This window comes from Triturus cristatus, chromosome 9 (assembly GCF_964204655.1).
Source record: "Triturus cristatus chromosome 9, aTriCri1.1, whole genome shotgun sequence".
NCBI classification, from domain to species: Eukaryota; Metazoa; Chordata; class Amphibia; order Caudata; family Salamandridae; genus Triturus; species Triturus cristatus.
The window spans coordinates 12,650,152-12,666,154 of NC_140592.1; the positions used below are offsets into that span (position 1 = coordinate 12,650,152).

Consider the following 16,003-nt stretch of genomic DNA (forward strand, 5'->3'; position numbering starts at 1 on the left):
TTAATAATCGCTGCAAGTATATTGTTGCACATATATTATCCTATTTCTAAACATATTTACAATGTTACTGCTGAACATTCTTTTAGTGAATTTCCCCCGCATGAGTTATCATACAGATTTGCGCTGCGCAATAACACTTTTATTAGTATGTTACATCATTCTCATCAGGCTAGCAATGCTACAAATTGTTGGATATGTGGCCGACTCCCTCCCTATCAGAACTATAAGGGAATTCTGCCTCTCTTTCCATATCCGTTCACACACAATGGCTCCTGTGGAGCATGGTTTAGTTTAATTAATTCCCTAGATTCGAATTCCGCAGTTTATCAAGACAACTGGGTATGGGGAAACCTGAACTTAGTCTTGCTTAAAGTCTGTTACCCTAACAAGGAGGGACTTCCCAAAAGAACAGGAACTGATCTAGAAAATGAAGTATATGGATTAGGTAATTTCACGCTTAATCTCATGATCCTGAATATCGAATCCGAAACTGCACCAATTTTGCCCGCTATGTCAGTATTTCCGGTTAAAGGTGAATTATGTGTAAGAAAGAATGGTTCGATACACATGGGCCACAGTAAATGCACCACTGTAATAGAATTCAGTGATCAAGGCAAGTCTACATTTAGAGCTTCTCGCCATTCCTACTTCGTATGTGGTCAGACTGCATATACACGTTTGCCTCTAGATTGGGATGGTACCTGCTACATCGGATTTCTTTTGCCACCTGTTTTCCTAGCTCCTCCTGATTATCATAGAAATACTCATTTAGTACACAATAGAGAACGGAGAGATCTCCCAATAGTCGATTACACTGAGACAGCATGGGAAAAATACACAGATTTCAATAAAGGTCTCTTTCCCTATATAGGTACAGTTACCAATAGTAAATTGATACGTAGATTAACCAGAACCCTTGAAGCAGTAGTGAACAAAACTATTTCCGCCTTAGGCAATTTAACAGAAGAGCAGTCTGCTATGCGGATTGTTGTGCTTCAAAATCGTCTTGTCCTTGACGTCATCCTGGCCGATAGGGGCGGAGCTTGTAGGGTCATCGGATCAAGCTGTTGCATTTTCATACCAGAAAATTCGCCATCTGTATATAAAGCCATAACTCGCCTTCATAAGATTGTAAGCCAGATACACCAGAATCCAGGCACCTGGACTTGGTCCGGTTGGTTTTGGAGTGTATTATCTACCTTTGGATGGAGGGTCCTATCCTTCCTAGGTATTGGCTTTCTCATACTATTCAGTTGCTGCTTATGCCTACAATGTGGACCAGCGATTTGTGGTCTGTGTGCCACATCGTGTATTCCACCACCAAGATTTCATTCATCCCGGAAGAAGAAAGAAGAACAAATGATGCTATATGAACAGATCAACGGATTGATGAAGATTGATATCTGTTAAAGGCAAGTAGGGGACAAGGAGGGAATGTGGAAATATGGATTTTTATGGTCAGTTATGTCCCCTATCTTGGACCCCAACGGTTTCATGTATAAATCATAAGTATATGTATGTTCCCTCCAGTTCCAGTTATGAAGACGCAAACACATGTGTGTCCACTGTCAACATGTCCTCTTTCAGATCCGCCATGTATGGGTTGGATATTCCATTCCTAAGTATGAAAGGCCACCGGGTTTATATGGTTCATTTATGCCATTTTACAGTCCAGGCGAGTAGGCCCTGATTCTGCCATCAAGCCTTTTTTGCCTTCTGCCTCTGCCTCTGAAAGCTCCAGTCTGAGCTCGCATCTGTACCCATGAACTTTGTCCTACTCCCTGCGCGGCTAACGGTGCCTGACTCGATTTGTCTGCTTGCCAAAAACTGTATTTCACCTTCAAGATTATCTGCTCCGCTCCGTTCCTCATCCAATGCATTCCTGTCTAGTAGTTTAAGTAAACATTCTTTCAGCTACCGAGCAAAAAGGCCCGGCTTCTCTGTCTTTATGCAAGTAATTCATAGCCCTGTTACTATGGAAGATTTCTGCCCTCTCATCTAGTGTAGACACTTAGACGCTTGTACACGCACTAACAGTCAGTATAGTCAGTATAGAATAAGATTCTATCCTAAGAGACCTTTCTTTTTGGATAACACAGTTCTTTAAACATAGGATATTAGATATGATTTGGGATTAGGTTGACATAACCCCAGACTTCTGTCTCCACATATAGAGCTAAATGTCAAGTCCCCTTCACCCCCTAGTTGCACGTCAATCACACGTCATGCTGCTGCGCGCGCATCTATGCCAAGCATTTCTGCTGACATTGCGAAATTCTTCCGTGGAACCACCCATTTATGACATCATATCCAATGACGTTTTTTAAGTTACGCCCAGTTACACCAACTTTAGTTACGCATGTATGTTCTTATCTTTGTTATCAACTATTACGCCTCCTGCATCTGTTTCACTGTAATGCCTATTGTATAAAAATGATTACTTATCAATAAAGTTTGTTCTTCACTTCCTGAACCTTCGTGGTGATGGAATATGGAGTCCTCAATTCGAATTGATTTTGGAATAAAGCCCGTTCCGAACCTCTAATACCACGGATTCTGCCTCTTATTTTACTAAGCTATTATTATAGATATTCCGCATCAAATTAAGTTCCGGTAATTAAATTATTTACCACACCACCCTCGTTTGGACCCAGCCATATGCAAATCAGTTTGACCTTGTTCTCCAAGGGAACAGTCCAGCCCAAAATGCCAGGCCAGGTCCTCCCTGGACTGGAAACAAGCATCCTAGGACCGGTTTCGGGGTTTCACCCATCATGCATCAGCCTAGCTTGAATTCAGTGGTGCAGCGAGCAAGTGACATACGTCTGGGCATACCCTTAGCCACTTAGGGCGCACATAGCAACATCACAAAATAAAATGATGGACAGTGTTCTGTCCTTCATTTTATTTTATGATGTAATTTTTGTGATATCATCGGGATCAAGGTTATGTGACATCACTTCTTGGGACTATGCAAGGTCAAACGTCATATGATATGATGTCACATCTTGTGACACCATTAAGATCAAAGGGCATATGATGTTGCTTCCGCTATCCCAGGCATTTTAGTGAATCGACGTCCATGTACAGAGTCCTTATTGGTTGATAAAGCAAGGTCTCAGAAAGCAGCAGTGATATTGTATCATTCTGTATCTGCATCAATACAGAAGCTGCCATTGAGACATTTAGGTCAAGGTATAACAGTTATAGCAGCAAGATCCCTGTGGCAGTCATGGGATGTAACAGTCATAGCGGCAAGTGTCCTGTGGGAGTCATCAGATGTAGCAGTCATAGCAGTGAGAGCCCTGTGGTAGACATAAGATGTAACAGTCATAGCAGCAAGTGTCCTGTGGCAGTCATGGGATGTAACAGTCATAGCAGCAAGTGCCCAGTATCAGTGATGGGATGAAACAGTAATAGCAGCAAGTGGCCTGAGGCAGTCATTGGATATGGCACTCATAGCAGCAAGTGGCCTGTGGCAGTCATGGGATGTAACAGTCATAGCAGCAAGTGGCCTGAGGCAGTCATTGGATATGGCACTCGTAGCAGCAAGTGGCCTGTGTCAGTCATAGGATGTAACAGTCATAGCAGCAAGTGCCCTGTGGTTGACATGGGATAGAACTTTGGTATTCCGCAGTCCATGACATTCATTAATGCCAGAAGTGCACACCTAAGAAAAACTTTGGGCCATGGCATTTTTTTATTTATAGAAATTAACCGACCATGGTGAAGGCAGAAGAAAGCTTAAAAACTAGCAGTGCCTTGACGCTCATCGATTCCAATGGTTGTGGCTGTGTTAATTACCCTGGTGTAATCACAGCGTTGATTTGATCTTTAGTTGTCTGTTGTCAGAGAGCCACTGTGGATAATAACAATAATTTGGCTCAACCCAGTGGATAGCATTGGTTTTCTTTCTCATCAATCCCATCTGCCTGCTTCTTATTTGCGTCAGCGCCCCTTCCATGTTGTTGGCCCTGGCGTCTGCCAGTTTGTGGGACCTGGCGAGGATTAAGAGATCATCACAGGAGATGCCTGGCTAGCACAGAATCGGCTTGAGCAGAGATGAGGCTTGACAGCCTTGGATTATCTGTGCCCTGATTCTGTCGGCCTTATTGGTACCTGTGCAGGTGCTTGCCAGCTTGCTCAGGTGCGCGTAGAAAGCTTCGGTAGACTTGCTTCCCATCTGGCGAGCCTGGCATAATTTAGACCCCTCATAGTCTGGGTTTAGCTGTGGGTTGAAGTGCTTGTTGAGGGCTGTAACCGATGCATCGAAGTCATCGTCTCCCCCAGTGTTAGGCAGGTGCTCAACCAGCTTGCACAGCTCGGTGCCACCCACATAGAGCATCCTGGACTGTTTCATGGCACCATCGGATTTGGAGGTGGTGCAAAAAAGTGTCAGAGCTGTTCAGCCCACCAACACCATCGTGGCACTGCTGTCGCTCGACCCACAAACTGGATTAAGGGTGGCAGAGGAGCAATGGTGGCCTGTGCGCCTCGCTGGGGGAGGGGGTGTGGGGTAGATGGTGGTGAGTTTGGTGGCTCGTCAGACATGTCCCCTTTGGATCACCGCAGGTGAGTCCTTGCAGGGGCCAATGGGGAAGCTGGGCCCACAGCTACACGTTTGCACCTCTTGATAGTTGCTGTTAACAAGGGATGGTTGGTGGACCATAGCTGTTGGAGCACACTCTCGCTCTGTGTGTCAGCACTGACCAGAACAGCCTGCAGGGAGTCACAGGTACAGTGCTTCACCCACACCAAATGGGCCCACTGAACAGGTTGCACTGGATGCACCGTTCTCTGGCAGGGCAGCACCACAGGCTGCAGGAGACTGCTGTGGGGTCAGGATGCCTACACACACTAGGTCGTGCTGACTAGTCATGCATTGAACAGCCCAGAGCTCCAGGCCTGCACTTCTTCCTTGCAGCAGGGAGAAGGCTGGCCACCTGTTTTCAGACAGCGGCAATGCCTTTTGCAGCCACCAGGTGGCACTGCGCCATTGCACAGCAACAGGAGCTTTGCAAGCAGTAGAGGGACAGAATCACTGGTGGATGTAGTCATCAAGGCAGAGGCAGACCACAGCTGACCTCCTACCTTTCAGAAGCAGACTAGCTCCTCAGTGCTTAGGTGAGCCTTCTTCATCTACTGGCTTGGCACGCTGCCTTATTGCTCCAGGTGCCACAGGCGATGACGAAGGTGCCGACAAGATGATGCAGGACACAGCCCTGCCAAGTACCATGCATCAGGTGTTAGACTAACGCATTTCAGTGTGGTGGTCCGCATCAATGAACTGAAATGCATTGTCACGCATCATAGGCATCGAGGCCTCAGCTCTAAAGCCGGTAGTGATGCTATGCTGACAAAACAAAGCTGGAGTGGCTGGCAGTGCACCGTGTCATGCGCACTGCTCCCAGAATGCTTGGGGCTGGCTGAACTCACTGGCCGCTGCAATGCATCATTCTCCCTGCTACGCCGCATTACATTCGGACCGATGTCGAGGCAGTGCCCAATGGCTACTACAGAGACAGGCATCAACCGACTCTGGTTGAGGGACACAGTCAGACATAGGGGCCGCGGGACGTCACGTCTTGTGCTGCTGCCAGCGGCTACAGTTATTGGCTGGGTGGTAAGGCTGCGTAAAATCATGGCACTGCTGTTTGCTCCATCACATGACGGAAAATTCAAATCAATGATTACCCAGCGAACGCCGGACCTAACCCCATTGGACCGTGGTGGCTGCTGGAGCCTACTGTGAAGCAGCTGCTGCGCCTGCTGAGCCTGAGTCTGATCATGACAGGGCGTGCGCGGCGCACCATACGTGCACGTTTGCCGAGAGAGTGCAGTGAGTCGTTCAGAGGCAAGTAGTCTGGCTCCAGACTGTGATCTTAAGTGTGTACCTCAGCCTGAGGCTGCCTTGCCCAAATCCAATGCCCTGAGGTTGCCTGCTAGTGTCTGCTGTGGTGGCAACTTGTGGGAGTTCTGGCTCACCGGTATGTGAGTACACATTTAGAGATAATTGTGTGTGTGTGTGTACTGTGGTACAGATGATGTCAGATGTGCAGATGCATATTCACAAAATAATCTCCCATGTGCGGTGATGCCAGGAGTGTGAGTGCACATTCTTCGATAATCTCAAGTGTGTATTGGTCAATGCACAGAATGTTGGCTGAGAGTACATATACATTCGAGAATGTAAATTTAGTGCATTTCAGGTGAATGAGCGCATATTGTGAGTGCAGACAGTGAGCCCGTCACCACGAGTACTGTTGACTGACAGTGACTCCTCCGTGAGTACACTTTAGTTTTCACCATCTAATACTTTGCTCCCTTGGCCAGCCAGCAGCGAAATGCCGCTGCCTGTGTGTGGCCGCTTTGCTGCCTGTCCTCATGGCGACCATTGGGGAGCAGACGAGCTCTTACAGTCATCTCTGCTGAGGCAAGATCTCAAAAGATCTGACTGCCTTCGGTGCCGTGCTGAAAGAAGAGGCCACTTAGAGCTGCTCAGGCCTGATAATTCATGACTTCTGACATGATGTTAATTTACAACATTAATAGTAATGGGCACAAAGGGACTATTCCACGTTTTGGTGAACGGCGTTAGTGACTGAGCGGGTCTTTCAAAGGCTAAACCTCTCATAACAGTTACAGAGTAAATAAAAGCAAGCTTTAGGAACTGAAGTATTTTTGAATCGCAAACTCCAGCTCTGACAATATTTAAACGAAACATGCTCTCAGCAGCGCAAATCAAATACATTGCTCTGCCTGAATTAACCGTTAAGATACCAAATTGAATGTGTAATTTTTGAGTTTAAGAAAAGTTTATTGGATATAAGCAGAAGATAAAACAGTAATACATTACAGTATAAAATAGTAAAAAATGAAGCCATGTTGTATACAGTAAATAAAAAAGAAAGAAGAGGGAGGAGGGAGAAGGGAAAGAGGGGTAGGGGAAGCATAAGAATATATATACCCTATATGAGAACAGCTGAAGCATCCCTCAACAATATAACATAACTGTCATACTAGCTCATTACTACAAACTTAATTATGGGTTGCAAAATAATAGTATAATATAATAATGGTTAACTAACGTTAGCTTAAGGAGGCTTGGGAACTTCTTCTGTACTTGGAGAATGTAATGGCAGTGATTGAGCAGACAAATTTAAGAAATTGGTAACGGGCAGCCATAATAAGTCACGCTTAATAGCAAGTGTAATCGGGTGGACATAGGCTCTATCTAGTCTGTGGTTATAACAAACACCATACCACCAGGCTTGAAAAGAAACATTTGAAGCATTCTTCCACGATTTTGTAATTTGTTGAAAAGCAACAGCTAGAAGTAAGTCAATGATGAGGGTATTGAGGGAGGTGGAAGAGGACCAAATTTCAGCAACACTACCCAGGAAAATATGAGAAAAAGAAAAAGGGATATGTGTGTGAAATATTTTATTAATTTGTTGCCATACCCTAATCCAGAATTGGTGAATAACTGGGCATGTAAACAACATATGTTTAAGATCCGCTACAGGAGCTGGACAGGACCAACAAGTAGAGGAAATAAGAGGATTAATCTGATGTAATTTGGCTGGAGTAATTAGGAGTCTATTATATATGAAAAATAGCGTTTGAGTAGTATTTGCTGCCCGTGAAGATTTCCTTATTTTAGTCCAAATTTTATCCCATACCGAAGAAGGAAAGGAAGAATCTAAGTCAGATTCCCAACTAGATTCCACTGCAGATCTGTCACGAGTGTCACCAATATGCCTCAGTTTATTATAAATTTGAGAAGCTGAAGTGCCTATCTCCAAGAACGAAATTTGTAGAGAAGAAGAACTGGTATGTATGGAAGAAGTCAGGAGGTTATCGTAAGAACTTTGAGCAGCTGGGATTAATAATAAGTATTTAGAATGTGAGGAAGAAGGAAGGGAATAACACGACTGCAATATAGAGAAGGGCAAACAATTATCACCTTGACAAAGCTGGTGAATCCATTTAAGACCCAGGTCAAACCAGTCCTTCCAAAAAAGGGTCCTATTTTTAATCTTAATGTAGCTATTATACCACATTGGAGATTACAAAAAACGCTTTCGATCTTCCATACCTTCTACCATCAGAGGATGAAGGAGTTGACGAGTATGCTTAAGAATGGGGAGAGAAAATTTATGGGGGATGCTAGGTAAGGATAAAAACTCATCAAATGAGAGAGGGGAAATAAAATAAGATTCAACTTCTACCCATAAAGGCAAAGATAACACCTCAGTCGCATTTTGTGATAATAACGCAGAGGAATTTTTAAGGAAGAAAGAAGCGTGATAGGATGCAAAATCAGGAAAGTTAACTCCACCTAACTGTTTAGGTTGTTTAAGCTTGGAGAAAGACATCCTAGGCGTTTTATTCTGCCAAAGAAATTTTGATAAAATAGCATATAATTGTTTGTACCAGGATTTAGGAATGTTAACTGGAAGATTAGATAAGAAAAACAAGATTATAGGGACCAACATCATCTTTATAGAATCTAGTCGACCCCACCAAGATAAATATAAAGGGTGCCATCGCGATGTGAAATTAGTTAAAGTAGACTGGAGATTCTTAAGATTGAGCGAAACAGTATCCTTAATAGAAGGGGTAAACCATAAACCCAAGTACTTAATTTTAGTAGGACTCCTGTGGAAAGAAGAAGATACAAAATCAGCATGAAAGCAATATTTATTTAATGGAAGAATTTCGCATTTGTCTACATTAAGTTTAAAGCCTGAAACTGAAGAAAAAATAGAGACTTCTGAAAGAAAAGCTGGCAAGGAGGTCTGAGGATTAGAAATAAATAAAAGAATATCATCGGCATATGCCGAGAGCTTTAGATGCTTATCACCATAAGGAAAACCAGTAATATTTTTGTTCATCCGGATTTTAGATAAGAAGGGTTCTAGAGCCAAAACAAATAAAAGGGGAGAGAGAGGACAACCTTGCCTGACACCTTGGAAATGAATAGAGTAAGGAAATATAAGAAAGAAATTTAGGGCCAAACCCAAACCAAGTAAGAGTTGAAAAGATAAACTGCCAATTAACCCTATCAAAGGCTTTCTCAGCATCCAAGGCCACAGCTGCTAACGAAGAATTATGGGAATGAGATTTACTAAGTACATTAAAAAAGAGCCGAGTATTATCAGAGAAGTGACGACCTTTAATGAATCCACATTGTTCTTTACCTATCAATTGTGGTAAAATGTTATCGAGGCGAAGTACAAGAATCTTTGCAAAAATCTTATAATCCAAATTAATTAAAGAAATGGGTCTGTAATTTTTGCAGAATTTATGGTCTTTACCCTCTTTAGGAAGGAGACAAATCAAAGCCTCTTGAAATGATCCTTCAGATCTCTGGGAAGCGATAAAAAACAAAAATAAGTTAAATAGTTTGGGAACAAGAAGATTTGAAAAATGAGTGTAAAATTCTATAGTAAAACCATCACGTCCTGGAGCTTTCCCCTTTTTAAGCGAATGGATAGCTTTGAGAATGTCTGTAGTGTGTATATCAGATTCCAGAGAGGAGAAATCCACATCCAAAGAGGCAGGTGGCGGAAGAGAGGCTAAGTATTGATCAATATCTGATAAAAGAGGCGAAGATTCAGGTGTGTAAAGAGATTTATAAAAGTTAGAAAATTCTAAAAGAATGTCTTCGTCCTTATGGAGTATGGTATTAGATGAAGATATGATAGAATCAATTTTAGTACGCTCTTTCTTGACTTTAAGGTATTTAGCAAGAAGATTACCTGATTTATTTTGTGCACTGTAGAATTTCGCGCTAGACTTAAGTAGATATAGATTTGCCGAATTAGTAGAAAGTTTGTTAAAAGAGAGTTTGGCATTAATAAGCTCCTCTAAGGTAGATTGACTGTTTGTGAGGTAATAGCGGTGTTCTAATTTTTTAATTTGTAAATTAAGTGCCTGGGATGAAAGAGAAGCTGCCCGCCACTTCTGAGCAACAAAGGAAATGATGAAATCCCTAGATGCAGCTTTAAAAGAGTCCCAGACAAGTTGGGAAGATAGCTGGGGAGATTAGTTTTCATCAAAAAATAAGGTGGCAAAATCGAGAAAAGCTGATGTGAACTTAGGATCTAATAGAAGAGAGTTATTAAATCTCCATCTTCTAGTACCTTTAATGGGGGGGAGTAGATCTAAACTTAAGGAAACTGGGGCATGATCAGAAATTAAAATAGATCCTATGTCTGTATGGGAAATGTGTTGAATTAAAGCCTTGGAAATAAAGAGGTAATCTATTCGGCATTGCGAGGAATGAGCAGGTGAATAGTAAGTGTATTCTCGTAGTGTAGGGTGACAAAGTCTCCAAGAGTCTACAAGGGATCTTTGAGAAACATTGGAGGTAAATTGGGAATGTGTAAAGGAAGGAATGAACCTGGACTTGGAATTCCTATCAATAAAAGGGTCTACAATCATAGTACAATCCCCACCAAAAATCAAATAATCCTCACTGCATTGCATTAAAAGGGAGAGAATTTGGGGCCAAAACAGTTTATCCTGAGTAGTGGGAGCATAAACATTAAAAATAGAAAGGGGAATCTTGTTAATCAATAAGGAAATCACAACCCACCTACCCTCAGAGTCATTGTCTTGTCTTATAAGCTGGACATCCAAACGTTTATGGCAGAGAATAGCTACACCATTGCGTTTTCCTGAGCCAGGTGATGCAAAAACATGGCCTACCCAATTACGTCGTAATTTAATTATTTCAGTATCTGGTACATGAATTTCCTGTAAAAGAGCAATATCTCCCTTCAAATTCGCAATATGTGACAAAACTCGTTGGCGTTTGATAGGAGAACCCAAACCTTTAACATTCCAAGATATAATATTTAACGACATTTAAATCCTATATAAAATTAATCAAAACAATGAAAACAGTTCTTGAAAAAGTATGCCATATATAAAAGCAAATACCATGCGAATTATGCAACAAAAGAAAGGAGAGAAACATTAATGTAGAGATATAATAGTGAGAGATACAAAAATTCATGGGATAGAAGAAAAGATGAAAATGAGGAAAAAGATGATATAAAAAAGGAGCATAAAAGAAAACTTGAAAATAGAGATCGAACAGAGGAAGGAGGAGGGCAAGAGGGAAATGGAATTGGTCAAAATGAATTTGAACAATTATCAGACAGACAGTTAGGAAACTAAGCACGGTACTAAATAACTGGACAAAAAGGGAACAAAACAATGACCAGTTAGAATATATTCGAGCAATTATCCTGCAACCAATGATACAAAAGCTAAAAGCATTACCGAGAGAATAATAATGATACAAAGAACTGGAGAATAGATAAAGAATCAATATTAGACAAAGCGGAGAGATAGGAATGATAAGACTGTTATCAAAATTGAGAGGAAAAAAGAAATAAGAAAAAAGAAGAAGGGGAGGAGAAAAGAAAAAGGAAAGAAAGAAAAAAGGAGAGAGAAGGAAAAAACATGAAACAAGAATGCAAAACAAAACCAACAATAATTGATGATAAAAGAAAATGTCAAAAAGACATACCACAAAAAGACAATGAGAATGGGGATGGAGGAGCCACATGAGGAAGGTAGCACACCGAACGGAGGACTCCAAGAGGGTGTAGCAAGGGGAGACTCAACCTCCGGGCATGATACGAAGAGGACAAGAATCAAAAGAATCGCAGAACCGCACCTGGGAGAAGAAAAGGAACAAAAAACATTAGCAGGGTATCTCAGGACGTGACAGGTTGTATCCGGAAGGAAGGTAAAACAACAGAAAACAAACACATAACAGCAAATATGATTCAATTAGGCAATGATATTAATCATCGTAGGGAGGAGTCCATGGAGTTATCTCTGCAGGAGTCAAGGAAACGTTGCAGAAGCATGGGATCTTCGTAGTTTGTTGTTTTATTATTATAAGTCACCTTGAAGAGACACGGGTGAAACAGTCCATAACGAGCATTCAGGGCGCGAAGAGCAGGTCTCATGTCCAAAAACTTTTTGCGCCGATCCGCAGTAGTTTTAGCGTAATCCTGAGCAAAGAAAAGAGTGGAACCATTCCAAGTAATTCTCCCCCTCTGTTTGGCAGCCTGAAGGACTTTAATCAGATCCGTATATTCCCAAAAATACAGGATAACACCCCTTGAGAGGACGAAGAGCTGACAGAACGAGAGATTTGACCTAGACGGTGGGCTCGTTGAATATTCAATGGAGGAGAACTTGGGAGACCAAGAAGTGTTGGCAGAAAGGACTGAAAGAAAGATATGGGGTTGGTGCCTTCAAGATTTTCCGCAAGACCATAAATGCGTAGATTATTACGCCTATTACGATTTTCCAAATTCTCAATCTGTTGTTTGAGAGATTGTACTTCTCTATGTAATTCTGGAACCTGGGCGGAGATCGCTTGCACTGAAAACACCTTTTCCTCAAGATCTGCCACTTGTTGCTTAGTATGAGACCAATTATCCTCAAGGCTCTGAAGACGGGCATTGGTTTCAGCCATATACGGTTTGAGCGAGCGTATTTCCTCAAGAAGCAACTCCATGGAGAGAGAGGAAGAGACGCTGGTAGGTGAAGGCGGGTCCGCCTTCACTCGCTTTCCTGGAGTGGAAGGAATTTTAGATTTAGGCTTGGAGCCCGTACGGGAAGAACCAGGAGAGGAGCTCCTCATTTCGATAGAGTCATAGACGTGTCAGTGACGTCGTCCTGTAATACACTAAAAGGATTATTGGTCTCTAAAGGCCTGCAGCTGGTATTGACGTGCTGAGCGGTACCATGATTAGATCGAGCCATTTTGCCCAAAAATGCTGGTGCACACAAGACACTAAAATGATGTCTCAGATAGCGCTGAAAAGTGTTGAGAAAAAGGAAAGACCCATAAAAAGTGTTGAAGGGACAAACTCATCCATAAATGCCCGTATATGCTCTTTGGTTAGAGGAAAAAAGCACTGCAGTCAGTTAAACCTCCAATGGCATAGTGAAAAAATAGAAGCCACAGAGCTAAAATGGCGTCCAGGGAGACAAAGATCAACACTGAGGAGATGAGAAACATTGAGCATGGAAAACACCACCAACCAGAGTGCTTTAGAATTAAAAAAAAACTAAAACAAAGTAAAATGACTTCTGAAAAAATCTCTAAAATCATTGAGAGTCATCTTTGAACCAGATGAGGCGTTATAATAGTGGTACAGGACCTGCAGCAAGCAGCGAGCATGTATAAGCCCAAAATGGCGGCCGTGCTCCAGTTTCCAGTCACGGCCGATAAAACCGTCCGGTAAAATAGTATGCGCGCTCACCAAACAGCTCCATAACTCCCGTGGTCTATGCAGGAGGTTTTCCGCTGCTTACATATGCAGTCCCGGGATACACTTGAGGGCGGTGGGCGCCCGGAGGATCTCCGGCGCACTACGTTCTCCCGGAGCTCCGAACAGCGGCGGCCATTCCGGACGGTGCCTAAGCCACCCAAATTGAATGTGTAATGACAGCAAACATTTCAGAGTTTTAATGTAGTCCCTCGTGAATTCCAAAGCAGGAGCGAGGGGTGGAAGTTCAGCTATTTGTTTCCCTCGTCTTCATTGCTTGATTTTGCTCGTGAGAAAGTGTCACTCATAGTCCTTGACATGTCACTAATAATGACATTGAAATTATGATAATGTCACACATAGCAAACCTGAAGTATTGGCAGCAATGACTGTACAGAGCAGCCTCGTCGCCACTGCGATGTCTGCTCTTCCTTCTGTCTGGGCCCACCCACAACCAACAGATAACCCCACACATGCACTCCACACAGTTGGGGGTCGCCAAGTGAACTACGAGCGTTCACTCGCCGTTTATTTATGCCTTTCGGCCGAGCCCGGATCTCCTTGCTTTACGTTGTTTAGTTACAAAAAGAACCTTCTGAAAAAACATCTGACCCTGAAAGCCAGCGACCAGAACAAGCAAACATGACCAGGTGAGGCCTCAGAAAGGGGTCGCCTGATTTCCATCTTTGGTGGCTTGTGGTGTCGCTGGGGGCCTATGCTGATGGGCCCCCGGGGTAGGCCCAACACGTGGGGTTCAATGAACACACGGGACACTCGTGTTGTTTGGTCGCCGTCTCCGCAGCCGTGGCGTTTCTGCCTGCGTGTCTGCGTGACGTCGTATTTATTAGGGAACGTCCACCTAACGTGCCCTGACGTGCACACCATCGCGTGTCACGTCAGGGATGAATATCGCGACACTACATTCCTCCCCAACACACAAAACAAAAATACAATATAACCCCGGATTCGTGATTATACAGGTTTCACAGTGTCCCTCACTTCTGCCCTCAACATCTGCAGCCTGAAACCCCAACAACAAAACTTAAACAGTCTTACTTGACGTAGTCTCGTAACCGGCAGGAGGGCGCGGGGTGCGGCCTCAGGTCATAGCGCACTCCGCCACGGTCCACTACAACATCCTGACCTCCGCTCCCGGAGTCACCCTCTGCGCCGTTCTCTCCGGCCTCGGGCACGCCAGCTACTTCAGGCGGCAAGGTCTCTGGCTGGTGCTGCGTTGTGTCATGTCCTTGACCTGTGGGCTCTGCTCCCTCACATGCCTGGCCCTCGGGTTCTAAAAGCCTCTCCTCTCGCGGCATGTCCCTCATAACCCTGTCCTGGCGTCGTTCATCCACTCCGGAGGGCACGGGAACTTTCTTAAAGAATGAGACATTCCTCGTTATCCTTTCAGCACCTTTCCGGGCTGTCACGCACGTGCCTCGGACTTTCTCCACCATCCAGGGCTGAGGTTCAAAGTTCAAGCGAAACTTTCCCCCTGGCACCCGATTGCGGATCAGTACATTGTCACCTGGGGCTATTGGTGAGGACACAGCCCTCCGGCGGGCGTCGGCTTGAGCAAACGCTCCACGTCGATGCGCATCAATGGCACTGTCATTGGGAGTTTCGGGCTTCCATTCTGGGTGATGCGGTATTGAATTGGTGACAACCCGCCCCATTAGCAAGTGCGCGGGTGCCACTCCCGTGATTGAGTGGGGCGTTTGGCGATAGCTGCGGAGGAATGTGAAGATGGCAAGTTCCACCGACTGGCTCTTTTCGTGGGCGATCCGTATCACTTTGTTGAGGGTCCTCATGAAGCGTTCCGCTTCTCCGTTCGCTTGAGGCCATCGGGGGGTGATTCGCCGGTGGTGAATCCCGAGAGCCTGTAGGTACACCGCGAAGTCTTGGCTCTGAAACGGTGATCCATTATCGGTTCTGATCTCTTTGACGATACCATGGGTTGCCATGATTTTCTCGAGCTTCGGGATTACTTCCTGAGCACTCAGAACAGTCAGTATCTCAACCTCCGGATACTTGGAGTGATCATCTATGGCCACCAAGGTGTGCCGTCCGTCTGGCAGGCTGCCAAAATCGACACTGATCTTTGACCAGGGCCTCCTCGGGCGAGGCTCCATCACCACGGGGGCTGGCCGGGGCACTTCACCGGTTAGCTGACACGCCTGGCACTCTCGAACGGTGGCCTCCACAATTTCGTCCATGAGAGGGAACCATACTTTGGTTCGGAGCCGTGACTTAGTCTTGACCATGCCCTGGTGACCGATATGGGCTAGATCCACCACTCTCTGGGTGAGGGACATCGGTATGACCAGCCGGTGGCCTCTCAGCAGGCATCCAGTCTCGTCCTCTGTCAGTTCTGTCCTCACATGGTACAGGCTCTCCATTATCTGCTTCGCCTGAGGCGTCAGGCTCTTCCACTCCTCTCGGGCGCGGGTCCAGCTGTTGTCTCGGACTGCTACTCTTGCTCTTTGTAGGCACTCGTCTTCACTGGTGGCCTGGGACAGGCTAGCCATGGATACTGGCCGGGGGCATGACCGCGCCGTGACGCACCGGACGTACTCTTCGGTTTCTGCCGCCTCCTTTATTTCTTTTGGAGTTGCTGTGCGAGGGTGGCGAGATAGGTAGTCCGCCGGGTTTCGCGCACCCGGCTGGTACTCAATCTTGCAGTTGTAGTCCTGCAGTTG

At 44.6% G+C, this 16,003-nt stretch overlaps 1 long non-coding RNA gene across 1 annotated transcript in view; it reads right to left on the reverse strand.

Annotated features, from left to right (window-relative positions):
* Positions 1-16,003, reverse strand: part of LOC146797259 (uncharacterized) — a 198,408-nt gene that overhangs the window by 39,337 nt on the left and 143,068 nt on the right. Inside the window, exon 2 of the long non-coding RNA XR_014968974.1 lies at positions 11,546-11,695. This is a non-coding gene — a long non-coding RNA (uncharacterized LOC146797259). The remainder of the gene's footprint in view (positions 1-11,545; positions 11,696-16,003) is intronic.